Source organism: Engraulis encrasicolus, chromosome 10 (assembly GCF_034702125.1).
Source record: "Engraulis encrasicolus isolate BLACKSEA-1 chromosome 10, IST_EnEncr_1.0, whole genome shotgun sequence".
In the NCBI taxonomy this organism is placed as follows: domain Eukaryota; kingdom Metazoa; phylum Chordata; class Actinopteri; order Clupeiformes; family Engraulidae; genus Engraulis; species Engraulis encrasicolus.
This window is the reverse complement of record NC_085866.1, coordinates 43477151-43491642: the sequence shown is the minus strand read 5'-3', so window position 1 is coordinate 43491642 and position 14492 is coordinate 43477151. Positions and strand designations below refer to the sequence as shown.

The window sequence follows — 14492 nt, the reverse complement described above, 5'->3', positions numbered from 1 at the left end:
TGTGTGTGTGTGTGTGTGTGTGTGTGTGTGTGTGTGTGTGTGTGTGTGTGTGTGTGTGTGTGTGTGTGTGTGTGTGTGTGTGTGTGTGTGTGTGTGTGTGTGATGGGGAGTGGTGGACTTTGGTACCTTCTGAACAAGTGAGTATGAATGGGACCACAGATCATTTACAGAGTCCCTGATGGAGCTGGCACCGGTACAGCCATTGTTGTCTTGACAGCCGTTTGTGTTTAGCCTCTTTGCATCTTTAATTCAGGATCCGTCACAGCCAAACATGTTTGCATTTGCATCACATGACAAGCCGTGCTCTGAAAATGTCTACGCCGTCTCTGACACCTCTTCCCCATGGACTAAGTCTTTTCAAAACACACAAAATAACACAGAGGGTATTTCAATGTGTATGAACTTAACAACATGAACATGTTGACAAATTGAAATATTGATAACTGTTTGATAAATACACTAAGGCTTTGTTACATTACATTTAAAGATGTGAAAGGCTGGTTGGTGTGTGGTTTTATGATGAGAATAATCGTATTATAATAAGTCAAAAAAAGTGAAACGTTGAGGTAAAGTAAAGTAAAATAGTAAAGAAAGTAAAGAATAGTAGCCTATAGTAAAGTAAAGTAAAATAGTAAAGTAAAGTAAAGTATAATAAAGTAAAGTAAATTGGTAAAGTAAAGTAAAGTAAAGTAAAGTAAAGTAAAGTAAAGTAAAGTAAAGTAAAGTTAAGTAAAGTTAAGTAAATAAAGTAAAGTGTGCATTGTATTCTATGTGAGCTTGACAGATGATACCACTACTTAGCTAATCCTCCTACATCTGATGATTTGGCTGCTTTACAATACTGTATGTAGCGGTTGGATGAGATGTTGTGGCTGGGCCTCAGTATACTCTCTGAAGTTAGTATCTCCACCTCCTCCGATTATGAGTCAGCTCTTATAAAAAGGCATCGTTTTATTATTCACTTGAAAGAGGCGCTCTGCGGCTATTTCAACATCGTGTCTGCCATTCCCTGCTCTAGTTATAATTACACAGACAATAACCGCTGCATACTAAGTGATTTGTCTTTTATCGCATGCGCTATAGGTTGTCCTTGAAAGCTCTCAGAAGATACTGCCTGACCTAATTAACAACAAACCCAAAGTGCTTAGAAGTCCGTTCTTCTCCGGTTGAAAGGGTTTGAATCAAACACTTGGCAAGAAACATCTCTCTTTTCCATCCTAAAGAACGTAGATGTGATTTCTGCCTGATACCCCCACACTGACGTCTGAGCTGAGTTTGGGGAAAAGTGGTGGTGGGTCTATGCAGGCCCGCCGACATGGGGGGACAAAGGGATATGTTGTCCCGGGCCCAGGGGGATAGGGGGCCCGGAATGGGGTCCCCATTGCCTTGCATGTATTGGGTAGGGGGCCCTTTCAGATGACTTTGTCCCGGGCCCAGCAAAAGCTGTCAGCGGCCCTGGGTCTATGTCATCTTCTCTTATTGGCCCTGAGGTGCCTCATGTTATGCCATGGGCCATCGCCTCATTGGGTCAGACACATACTGGCTACAAATAGCTATAAATCACTTATAATTGGGTCCACTGCGGTCCTCTCCTGAACAACAGAGTTATGTTGGACTCTGGGTTAGATGTGGTGTGTGGAGCTTCCTAAATCACTCAGTGGGGAAAATCTACTGTCTAAATTCACGGCTACTCCACTGCATTGCCCACTAGCACCACAGTAAAACATTATCGTATTTGTGCTGTCATTTTGTGCTAATTATTTTGGTGCAATAATGAATTGACTGGAAAAGCTTCATGTTTTTTTCCCACTGACTTCAAGTGAAGTAGGCCTAAAGATATGTGCATGTATTTCTTCATTACCCCAATGTGCCGATCACCTAAACAAGCCTATAAAGTATTCTCTTGAAGACTGGTGGCCCTATGCATGCCAATATACTGTGTCTGTATTGATATCATTAGCATAGTTTCTAGCATAGCTTCTCCTCTCTAATCTGCCATATTCTTTGTAACACTTGTTGCAGAATACAGTCATTGATTTACTAGAGTAAGCTACAGAATTATATTGCCTACTTGTTGCATGCAGTGTGTCCATCCTTGATTGAAATCTTTAGCCACGATTGACTGGTTTCGAAATACTGCCTAAAGAGCATATACTGTGACTATATTTACCTGACAGATGCACTATGACGAAATATCAGACAAGACAAGCCATAGACTCTGAATGAGAAGTGCATTCAAGAGTTCCCATGACACAACCGATTGTGCATGGCTACCACCTGTCGTATAAGGAAGCAAGTGTGTTTGAGATTGGTGATTAGCATTGGCCTCCAGAGATGCAAGGCTAACACATGGGATATGAGGCCTCCTTTTCTGATGCTTCTCCACACTGACTCTCAAGTTAAAGGAGAATATTCATATTGGGCTTTGTAAATCTCTTCTTCTCGGTTTTGTATCCTGGAAGCACTAACCTGCAGTTGGAACCTTGAACATTAATTTCATATTTACTGCTAAAAAATTGTCTAGTTCCTGCAACAAACTCCACTTTCTTGCGAGATGGTACTTTGATATTGTTTCAAAAACTGCATAGTTACACAACGTGATCATGAATGTTGAGATCGTTTAAATGAAAAGAGTAAATATCCAGGTTGTGATGGCATTATACCTCGAACAAAAGCAATTTTACTGACAGTGTTTTGATCAATACAGTATGTTGTCACCTGATAAAAAAACAGGGGTGAAAACTATGCTAATTACATCAATACAATCACATTTGTGTGAGGTACATAGGCAGATATTTTCCCTTGTTTCGGATTCTTTGCCAAGCTGCTGGGCAATCACACACATGAAAAGAACAAAAAGTAGGCCTATGCATTGCGCCTCGCTCATCCCCTCCTACTCCCATCCCCTCGCCACCGTGTCCCAGCCTTCCACCATGGCAACACCTCCCGAGGGAGCTAGGGAATAGGATGACTCGCATGGCCCTGGTTTTTACATGATCCCATCTCCCACTGCGACTTCATCCTCCTCACAAACACGTCTTGCATCAGCACCCAACCCAGCCCAGCCAGAGGCGGAACAATTGCGCACTGGGTCCCAGGGCAAAACACTGATGGGGCCCCTCAAATAGCTTGCCATGGTCACAATAGGGCCCCCACCAACAATACAGGAGGACCCTGGACTCGGGGGCAAATGCCCTGCTTGCCCCCCCCCCCCCCTATAGCTCCACCCCTGCTCCCAGCCCAACCCAGCCATGCCTCCTGGATGCTGCTTACCACCACCACAGCCCTCTTTCCCCCTTCCCCTTTCCCCCCTCCGCTCTGTGCTCACCTGGGGGGCATTTCTCGAAGTCATAGTTGCTAACTATGTTAGCTACTTTGTTGTTTGCAATGCAGTTTCCCATTGAAAACTACCCAAGTTGCTAACTGGCTAACAACTACGCGTTCGAGAAACGCACCCCTGAGCTGCTGTCACACCTCAGGAAATATACAGGGTTTTAATGCTTCAGGAAGTGGATGATTGGGTCGGACTAAAGAGTAAAAAAAAACCTTCCAGACAGTTAATGTGGGACTGACGTAACTGTCGGTGAAATGAAAATAGATTGTTTCCTGGTAGTGGATGGCTCCTGCCTGTTCCTGGTATTTCAGCATGGGAGTGAAGCCCTGAAAAAAAAACGTAATTTCATCAAGAATTTCTCTGTTAAAATTCAGGTGGACACGAACAGTACCATTATTTGTAGCACGACATTTCATTGCTTTATATAATATATAAATATAAATATATAATTCGAGTAAGGGTTAGGGTAGGGTTGTCTGCCTCTTCTGAACACACTTAAATTCGAATGACATGAGAAAAGGCTTTGTGATCGCGAGCAACGCGTGCTTTCATCCATTGAAGCCTTTTCTGTTTTTGTTGCCAAAAGCTGCTGGGCATTACAGCTGTGTTTGCATGACATAAAACTATCTGTCTGCCAGAGCTAACACACACACACATACACACGCACACGCACACGCACAAGCACGCGCTCACGCACACGCACACGCACACGCACACACACGCACACGCACAAGCACAAGCACGCGCACACACACACACACTCACAGAAAGAGAGAGCGCCTCTTCAAAACCAAACAATGCCAAATGCACCCCTGAAAGGCCCGTGTGTGCAGTGAGGAGTCATTTAGAGCGAGAGGCACAATGACAGCACAGACTTGAGGTCAGCATTCATCCTCGTTTTCCAAACAAACTCGGACAGCCCCATTTTGCCTGCCCCCCCGCCACACACACACACACACACACACACACACACACACACACACACACACACACACACACACACACACACACACACACACACACACACATACTCACACACACACACACACACACACACACACACACACACACACACACACACACACACACACACACACACACACACACACCGCACCCCCCGCCATCCAAACCTGACACAAAACAGGCAGCACACACAGGTGTGTTTGATTGTCCATTCAAAGGGATGAGCCAGAGAGCAGCATCCTAACAGCATGCTCTTCCCTACTGTTCTCCATTTATGCTTTTCTATGAAGACATGTGTTCATTCTCATTGTTCATTCTGTTTGTGTGTGTGTGTGTGTGTGTGTGTGTGTGTGTGTGTGTGTGTGTGTGTGTGTGTGTGTGTGTGTGTGTGTGTGTGTGTGTTTGCCTGTGTGTGCCGGTGTGTATGCACGTGTGTGTGTGTGTGTGTGTGGACTGTATACAGGCAGGTAAGAGAATATGAAATGGATACCTGCTGAACAAACACTATTAACGTGTTATTTTTTTCTGAACACACCTGATGGGACTTCGTACAGAGAGCATGTAGAACATTTTTATAACATACTCCAGATTTGGGAATATATTTGGTAACACTTTACAATAAGGGTACATGAATACTATTGGAATTATGTTGGAAGTAATGTATGATTTATAGTTAATTAACACATGACCTATGTATGCATTGATGGTTAGTATACTAGTAATGAGAATGGAGTCCTGCTTGGAATCATAATGACCCACTATTAACTAATTGTGCAAATCAAAGGTGAATTCATGGTGTGAGTTCCAAGTGTTAATATACCATGTATTAACACTGCTGATAACACTGTTGTTAATATATCATGTGTCCAACTGTTAATATATTGTGTATTAACACTGCTGTAACAATGCCAGATCGTGGGGAGACTGGGGTAAGATGAGCCACTTTTTACATTTTTCGTCACAGCTAAGCGATGAAGGCGTATTCGGTTAACATTTTCACATCATACCAAATTTCAAAGTGTCCTGATACTATTAGAGCAAAAACTAATTGATAAACTGTCATGGTTAAAATGATATTGCCTTTTAAAAATATTTTTTCCGGTGGCTCATCTTACCCCTTGTTATGGGGTATGGTGAGCCACTGCTTGGGGTAAATTGAGTCCAGGCAAAAATCTCAGCTAAACAAGTTTTATTTATTATAACAAATGTAACTAATGAATCTATGAAATAAAACAACTAAAGCAACAGAACTATGCCAAAAAATACATATTGTGGGCCCTTACAGCTTTGTTTGAATACAATGGCGAACAATGCAGAGTGAAATGTAGAAAAAAAGTTAATATTATTGTTTGAATTGGCTGAAACATGCATAAAGTCATTAATCTCAACTCACCTGGGTATGATATGAAAGAAATTATCTGATTATGCTGAAATATCATAACATGTTTTTCAACCATTATGCATCCCATTAGGATAAGCGGCTCATCTTACCCCATCTCAAAAGGCTCACCTTACCCCATGCCAAAATTATGTAAATAAATGCTCATAAAATTATCATACAAGTGCAAAAAGACTGAAAATATCACTCATATAGTAGCTTATTACGTAACATTTCATACATGATGAGACCAGAAATTGTTCTATTTTTGTTTTCTCTAAATCATCCATGTTTTGAATATACATTGAATTCACTTAAAGAGCAAAAAAAACACATTTTCACATATATCTCTTGCCAAATTTGGTACATGCTTCACTTTTTCACAGGTGTTAGAAAAGGATTTCCACCACCTTAGAATGTGGTGACATGCTAAAATGTATTCACCTTTTTCGAGAAAAAGGGGGTGGCTCACCTTACCCCGTGGCTCACCTTACCCCACTCTGGCCAGAGATCATTTCCCACTTCACATTCTTGTGACCAGCCGCAGTCATTTGTAATATTAATATACAAGCTATATCATATTATGTCCCATGTGTCAAGGTCTGCTTGTTGAAAGGGGAGGGGGGGGGGGGGGGTATTATTGGGTAGGCCTTCGTCTAAGATGATCTTGTAACCAGCACCACACAAGTAATATTTTTCTGTATGAGGTCATATCTAAAGTAATGATTAATTAATGTATTACTTAACAACATATTTGGAGTCATAATAGAAGTCATGATGACTATGGCATTAGTTAATGTATAAAGAAGAGATATTCCAAGTGTGTTAATATATACTCACAAAAGATTTTACGCTTAACTACTGAATCTTTGCCCCTTATTCTGCGGTCATGACATGATAATGAGTACTATAGCATTAGCTAATGCATGAAGAAGTGATATTCAGAATATGTTACTATGTACTCAGAGAAGAACTTCTGATTAACTAACATTATCAATAAAAACACCAGTTTGTGTACAAATTTTAATAAGCAAAAATGTTAAACAAGGGATCACACAATAACATACCACAGGCTTACATACATTTATCCAGAGAGAGAGAGAGAGAGAGAGAGAGAGAGAGAGAGAGAGAGAGAGAGAGAGAGAGAGAGAGAGAGAGAGAGAGAGAAAGCGACAGACAGACAGACCGACCGACCAACCGACCGACCGACCGACCAACGCACACACACACAGCCATTCTCCTGAAAATGTCCAAAAGATGAATCCATGGTTTACAGATGCAGAGCAAGATGCATTGTCCTATATGAAACTCGGAAAGTCCAAGTTGCATGGTCCACAGAGAAAGCTGGGGTTGACATACTGGGAGGCGCGCAAGGTGTTTGGATCCGCAAACTACTGACAGTGGTTCACTGTGAAGTGCCTGTAGCCTGTCGCAGTCAATGCACTCCTGTAAGTGCCCCATTGGTCACTGATGACGGTGGTTCCCGGACGCACTTGTTTAACCACACCAGCCACAAGACAGGATGTTTCTGGCGGTCACCTACTCCTAATATTCTTAATACCCACTTTTTCCGTCGCCATGTTGCACCGGCCCTTCTGTGGTGATACTGTAAATACACAAGAGAGTAAAGTAAGTGAGTAAGTAAGTACATTTTACTTAAAAAGCAAATAAAACAGTACAAAACTGACCAAAATGATGAACAGATATTAAAAGGAGAAGGGAACAATGTCAGATAAAATCCATGCAGCTTGACCTGCAAGTTTTTTTTAAAATATGCAGCACCATGGGTGACATCAAAGCTTAAGGTGGTCCAACAACATGTTGCTGTACTGCTTCACAGTGGTACCTCTCCAGCCCCCCAGGGGAGGTTGAGATGGCTGCAGTGCTTAGTTGCCTTTAGGGGGCATTCGTCTACTTAATTTTTTAAATACTAAGTGGGGCGTTTGCAGGCTTATGATGAGGTGAAGTAGGTGTTGGGAGGCTCATGATGAAGAGAAGGGGGCGTTGGGAGGCTCACCTTGCTATTATTACAACAACTTTCATCAATAGCTGCAAACTCTCAACGATCTCCAACCATTTGACCATGGCGTCTCATGTGGGCCTTTATTGCATGATTGCAAATCCATCCGACTGTTCCAGCCATCTTTGACCATGTCCTGGAACTCTTCGCAACTCCATCCTGCATCATGTCACTCTGCCTAAAGCACAAAACCTGAAAGAAACTGACCAAAGGCAGAATATAAAAAATAATTAAACATATGGTCAGTAGACAACACAGCACTGTAGTCTAAAATTCCCTCGTAAAGACAGTATAACCCCATTCACATTAAACTATTACTGGCAAATTCTGCCAATATCATTTCTAAAGAAAAAGTGTATGGAGTTTAGGACACTACATCTACATCTTGTGAAATGGCCGCCATACTGAATTTTCTTGTGCCCAGTGATTTTTTTCCCCTGAAGTGTGACCCTTAGAGAGTATTTCAGCTAAATTACATGTCTTTATACCAAAGTAAGTGGCTTTTACAGTAACCATTAGTAGCAGAGACGGCCATCTTGAAAAATGGGTGCCATATTGACTTTAAGTGAGGCCAGCATTTTTTTTTCCTAAAAAGTGACCCGTAGAGAATATTTCAGCCCTTTACATTTTTAACCAAAGTAAAGGGTTTTATAACCCTTTAATAGCAGTGGCAGATATCTTGAAAAATGCCGGCTATATTACAATTTTGTGTGGCCAGCTTTTTTATTCAAAAAGGGACCCTTAGAGTGATTTGCCAAATTCCATGCTTTTATGCCAAAGTGTACGATTATGTCACTACGCTGCTCTAGTAGATCTAGCAGAAATTCACTCCTCTCAACTCCACTCCACAGGCACACATAGAAGTCACAAGTCCATTGGAGAGGAGTTATGTCAGTTCCATTCCACTGGCTGGTAGTGTTCTTATTTGCTACTGGTTTGTCAAATTATGCTACCAAAAGTGACCACTAGGGGCTTAAATACAGTATTGCATTTCAATGGTAAGGCATGGCAAGACACCTCTTCAAACATGTTATTTTATTTTATTTTTTTTGCTGGGATGTGCACTACAGGTTGAGATAATGGAACGACATAGATTTCATTTCTACAGGCTAGCAATTTCTATTGGCCTCACTAGGCTAAAAACAGAGATCTGGAAACACCACAGCATGTGTCTTTCATGTATTTTACTGAATCATTTTTGTGAAATTGATAAACGAACACATAAACCTACAAAACATGTATCATAGCTGTTAAATGAAGAACCATAAATGAAGAACCAACTGTAGCTGAGTTGCACCAAGTGTTTGCTCAGCCATTATCCAAACTACTTGGTTTTAATTGGAATTTTTAAGCTACTAAAATTTATATATGAACTACCCGCATGAAATACACTACATATAAGACGAATTGTGCAAAATAAAGTACTTACATGTGTTGTTTGAACAAGCACGTTGTAGGAGTGACAAAGAGAGCTGTCTGCATCGTTGTAGCATGGCCAAAATGGCTACAACAACGCCTTTGTTCTCACTTTCCTGTTCAACTCACAATACAAGTCACGAATAGCTTTTTAATTACATTAGTTCTACCACAATTGTAAATAATGCACATTGCATGAAAGGAAAATCGAAATGCATAATTTTGATTTTCATTATATGCAATAGTCAGCAGCATTTACGGTTGTGGTAAAACTAATGTAATCGCCAAGCTATTCGTGACTTTTATTTTGACAAAAGATTTGAACAGGAAGTTACGAGCGGAAGTGTTATTGTAGCCATTTCGACCGTGCCACAACGATGCCGACAGCTCTCTTTGCCACCCCTACAACGTGCTTGTTCAAGCAGCTCCTGTGAGTACTTTATTTTGAATAATTCATCTCATTTGTAGTGTATTTCATGCTGGTAGTTCATATATTAATTTTAGTAACTTCAACATTCCAATTAAAACGAAGTAGTTTGGATAATGACTGAGCAATCACTTGGTGCAACTCAGCTACAGTAATTCATGGTTCTTCATTTAAGCTTAGAAACTTTGATACATGTTTTGTAGGCCTATGTGTTTGTCTATCATTTTCACAAAAACATATTAAGTAAAATACAAGAAAGACAATATGCTTCTGTTGCGTTTCTGGATCTCTGTTTTTAGCCTAGTGAGACCAAGACAGATTGCAAGCCTGTAGAAATTAAGCTTAAATCTATGGTGTTGTTCCATTAGGCCTAGCAGCCTGTCGTGCACATCCCAGTCAAGAAAACTTGTTTGAAGAGGTGGCTTGCCATGCCTTACCACTGAATTGCAATATAATATACTGTATTTAAGCCCCCCAGTGGTCACTTTTGGAAGCGTAATAATTTGACAAACCAGTAGCAAATAAGATCACCAGCCAGTAGAGTAGAACTGGCAGAACTCCTCTCCAATGGACTTATGACTTCTGTGTGTGCCTGTGGAGGGGAGTTGAAAGGGGTGAATTTCTGTTAGATGTACTAGAGCAGCTTAGTGACATAGTCATACACGTTGGTATAAATGCATGGAATTTGTCAAATATACTTTCTGAGGGTCACTTTCTTTAATAAAAAAGCGGGCCACACAACATTGTAATATAGGCAGCATTTTCCAAGATGGCTGCCACTGCTATTGAATGGTTAGTATAAAACCATTTACTTTGGTTAAAAAATGCAATATGACTGAAATACTATCTGAGGGTCACTTTTTAGGGAAAAAAAAATGTTGGCCACACTTAAAGTCAGTATGGCGCCCATTTTTCAGATGGCCGTCTCTGCTACTAATAGTTACTGTAAAAGCCACTTACTTTGGTGTAAAGACATGGAATTTAGCTGAAATATTCTCTAAGGGTCACACTTCAGGAAAAAAAAACACTGACCACAAGATAATTCAATGTGGCGGCCATTTCTCAAGATGTAGATGTAGTGTCCTAAACTACATAAACTTTTTCTTTAGAAATGATATTGCCAGAAATTGCCTCTAATAGTTTAATATGAAGGGGTTATACTGTCTTTACAAGGGAATTTTAGACTACAGTGCTGTGTTGTCTACTGACTATATGTTTAATTATTTTTTCTATTCTGCCTTTGGTCAGTTTCTTTCAGGTTTTGTGCTTAGAAAGAGTGACATGATGCAGGATGGAGTTGTGAGGAGTTCCCGGACACGGTCAGAGATGGCTGGAACAGTCGGATGGATTTGCAATCATGCAATAAATGCCCACATAAGACGCCATGGTCAAATGGTTGGAGATCGTTGAGAGTTTGCAGCTATTGATGAAAGTTGTTTCCTTAATAAAAGCAAGGTGAGCCTCCCAAAACCCCCTTGACCTCATCATAAGCCTGCCAACGTCCCTGTTAGTATTGAAAAAATAAAGTAGACTAATGCCCCCTAAAGGCAACTAAGCACCGCAGCCATCTCAACCTCCCCTGGGGGGCTGGAGAGGTCCCACTGAGAAGCAGTACAGCAACATGTTGTTGGACCACCTTAAGCTTTGATGATGTCACCCATGGTGCTGCATATTTAAAAAAAAACTTGCAGGCCAAGCTGCATGGATTTTATCTGACATTGTTCCCTTCTCCTTTTAATATCTGTATCACTTTGGTCAGTTTTGTACTGTTTTATTTGCTTTTTAAGTAAAATGTACTTACTTACTCACTTACTTTACTCTCTTGTGTATTTACAGTATCACCACAGAAGGGCCGGTGCAACATGGCGACGGAAAAAGTGGGTATTAAGAATATTAGGAGTAGGTGACCGCCAGAAACATCCTGTCTTGTGGCTGGTGTGGTTAAACAAGTGCGTCCGGGAACCACCGTCATCAGTGACCAATGGGGCACTTACAGGAGTGCATTGACTGCGACAGGCTACAGGCACTTCACAGTGAACCACTGTCAGTAGTTTGCGGATCCAAACACCTTGCGCGCCTCCCAGTATGTCAACCCCAGCTTTCTCTGTGGACCATGCAACTTGGACTTTCCGAGTTTCATATAGGACAATGCATCTTGCTCTGCATCTGTAAACCATGGATTCATCTTTTGGACATTTTCAGGAGAATGGCTGTGTGTGTGTGTGTGTGTGTGTGTGTGTGTGTGTGTGTGTGTGTGTGTGCGTTGGTTGGTCGGTCAGTCGGTCGGTCGGTTGGTCGGTCTGTCTGTCTGTCTGTCGCTTTCTCTCTCTCTCTCTCTCTCTCTCTCTCTCTCTCTCTCTCTCTCTCTCTCTCTCTCTCTGGATAAATGTATGTAAGCCTGTGGTATGTTATTGTGTGATCCCTTGTTTAACATTTTTGCTTATTAAAATTTGTACACAAACTGGTGTTTTTATTGATAATGTTAGTTAATCAGAAGTTCTTCTCTGAGTACATAGTAACATATTCTGAATATCACTTCTTCATGCATTAGCTAATGCTATAGTACTCATTATCATGTCATGACCGCAGAATAAGGGGCAAAGATTCAGTAGTTAAGCGTAAAATCTTTTGTGAGTATATATTAACACACTTGGAATATCTCTTCTTTATACATTAACTAATGCCATAGTCATCATGACTTCTATTATGACTCCAAATATGTTGTTAAATAATACATTAATTAATCATTACTTTAGATATGACCTCATACAGAAAAATATTACTTGTGTGGTGCTGGTTACAAGATCATCTTAGACGAAGGCCTACCCAATAATACACCCCCCCCCCCTCCCCTTTCAACAAGCAGACCTTGACACATGGGACATAATATGATATAGCTTGTATATTAATACAAATGACTGCGGCTGGTCACAAGAATGTGAAGTGGGAAATGATCTCTGGCCAGAGTGGGGTAAGGTGAGCCACGGGGTAAGGTGAGCCACCCCCTTTTTCTCGAAAAAGGTGAATACATTTTAACATGTCACCACATTCTAAGGTGGTGGAAATCCTTTTCTAACACCTGTGAAAAAGTGAAGCATGTACCAAATTTGGCAAGAGATATATGTGAAAATGTGTTTTTTTGCTCTTTAAGTGAATTCAATGTATATTCAAAACATGGATGATTTAGAGAAAACAAAAATAGAACAATTTCTGGTCTCATCATGTATGAAATGTTACGTAATAAGCTACTATATGAGTGATATTTTCAGTCTTTTTGCACTTGTATGATAATTTTATGAGCATTTATTTACATAATTTTGGCATGGGGTAAGGTGAGCCTTTTGAGATGGGGTAAGATGAGCCGCTTATCCTAATGGGATGCATAATGGTTGAAAAACATGTTGTGATATTTCAGCATAATCAGATAATTTCTTTCATATCATACCCAGGTGAGTTGAGATTAATGACTTTATGCATGTTTCAGCCAATTCAAACAATAATATTAACTTTTTTTCTACATTTCACTCTGCATTGTTCGCCATTGTATTCAAACAAAGCTGTAAGGGCCCACAATATGTATTTTTTGGCATAGTTCTGTTGCTTTAGTTGTTTTATTTCATAGATTCATTAGTTACATTTGTTATAATAAATAAAACTTGTTTGCTGAGATTTTTGCTTGGACTCAATTTACCCCAAGCAGTGGCTCACCATACCCCATAACAAGGGGTAAGATGAGCCACCGGAAAAAATATTTTTAAAAGGCAATATCATTTTAACCATGACAGTTTATCAATTAGTTTTTGCTCTAATAGTATCAGGACACTTTGAAATTTGGTATGATGTGAAAATGTTAACCGAATACGCCTTCATCGCTTAGCTGTGACGAAAAATGTAAAAAGTGGCTCATCTTACCCCAGTCTCCCCACGATCTGGCATTGTTACAGCAGTGTTAATACACAATATATTAACAGTTGGACACATGATATATTAACAACAGTGTTATCAGCAGTGTTAATACATGGTATATTAACACTTGGAACTCACACCATGAATTCACCTTTGATTTGCACAATTAGTTAATAGTGGGTCATTATGATTCCAAGCAGGACTCCATTCTCATTACTAGTATACTAACCATCAATGCATACATAGGTCATGTGTTAATTAACTATAAATCATACATTACTTCCAACATAATTCCAATAGTATTCATGTACCCTTATTGTAAAGTGTTACCGCAAAGTTACAACTACACATGAGAGCAGGGTGTTTTGGTAACCTTGGAGATATCTTTTTAAAAACGTACGTAAGGCCTAGACCTGAACTGTCCCTATAGTTTAGCAAGCAGATAGCATGCCATCAGTTCATTAAGGCCACTTAGTTTGAACTTTCATTTCCTTCCTCCAGTACATGCTGTATTCATTTCCATTCTCAGATATTTCTAGCACATTATGACGTTATTATTATTATTATTATTATTATTATTATTATTATTATTATTATTATTATTATTCAGGCCTGGTTGTATGGAAAGGTGTGTGATGGTACGTTGTTAACACTAAAAAACATCTAATTTAACACTCTTGGTGTTGTTGCTTCTCGAATAAACATTGTTCAATTTATTGTTACCTACATGATTATTGAGTATTGTGTGCATAGTGACCATGCTTTATTTTACATTTCACTTCTCTGATGGATATCACGCCATTTCAAATGTGATAGCTCAAGCCTGATTATATGGAAACGGTGTACAGAGAATTCTTCAGTGTTTTGCAGTGTAATTTAACACACAAAGTAGGACCCACTCTTGAATTTCCATTGCACGATTCAGGTGTTACCTGTATGATTGTTTGTGCCAGCATTGCGTTCATGCTGTAGTTTACATTTCCATTCTCTGATGTTGCATCTGAATATCACACCATTTTAATGTGATAACTCAAACCTGATGATATGG

At 40.1% G+C, this 14492-nt stretch overlaps 2 long non-coding RNA genes across 2 annotated transcripts; one reads left to right on the top strand and one right to left on the bottom strand.

Moving 5' to 3' along the window:
• Positions 1–6902: 6902 nt before the first annotated feature.
• LOC134456270 (uncharacterized) lies at positions 6903–9221 on the bottom strand. Its single transcript, XR_010036292.1, has 3 exons — positions 9125–9221; positions 7693–7897; positions 6903–7281 (listed from the first exon to the last, which is right to left on the bottom strand). It is a non-coding gene; the product is annotated as an uncharacterized LOC134456270 (long non-coding RNA).
• Positions 9222–9415: 194 nt separating this feature from the next.
• LOC134456269 (uncharacterized) lies at positions 9416–11787 on the top strand. The gene is made up of 3 exons (XR_010036291.1): positions 9416–9541; positions 10787–10993; positions 11375–11787. It is a non-coding gene; the product is annotated as an uncharacterized LOC134456269 (long non-coding RNA).
• The last annotated feature ends 2705 nt before the right edge of the window (positions 11788–14492 follow it).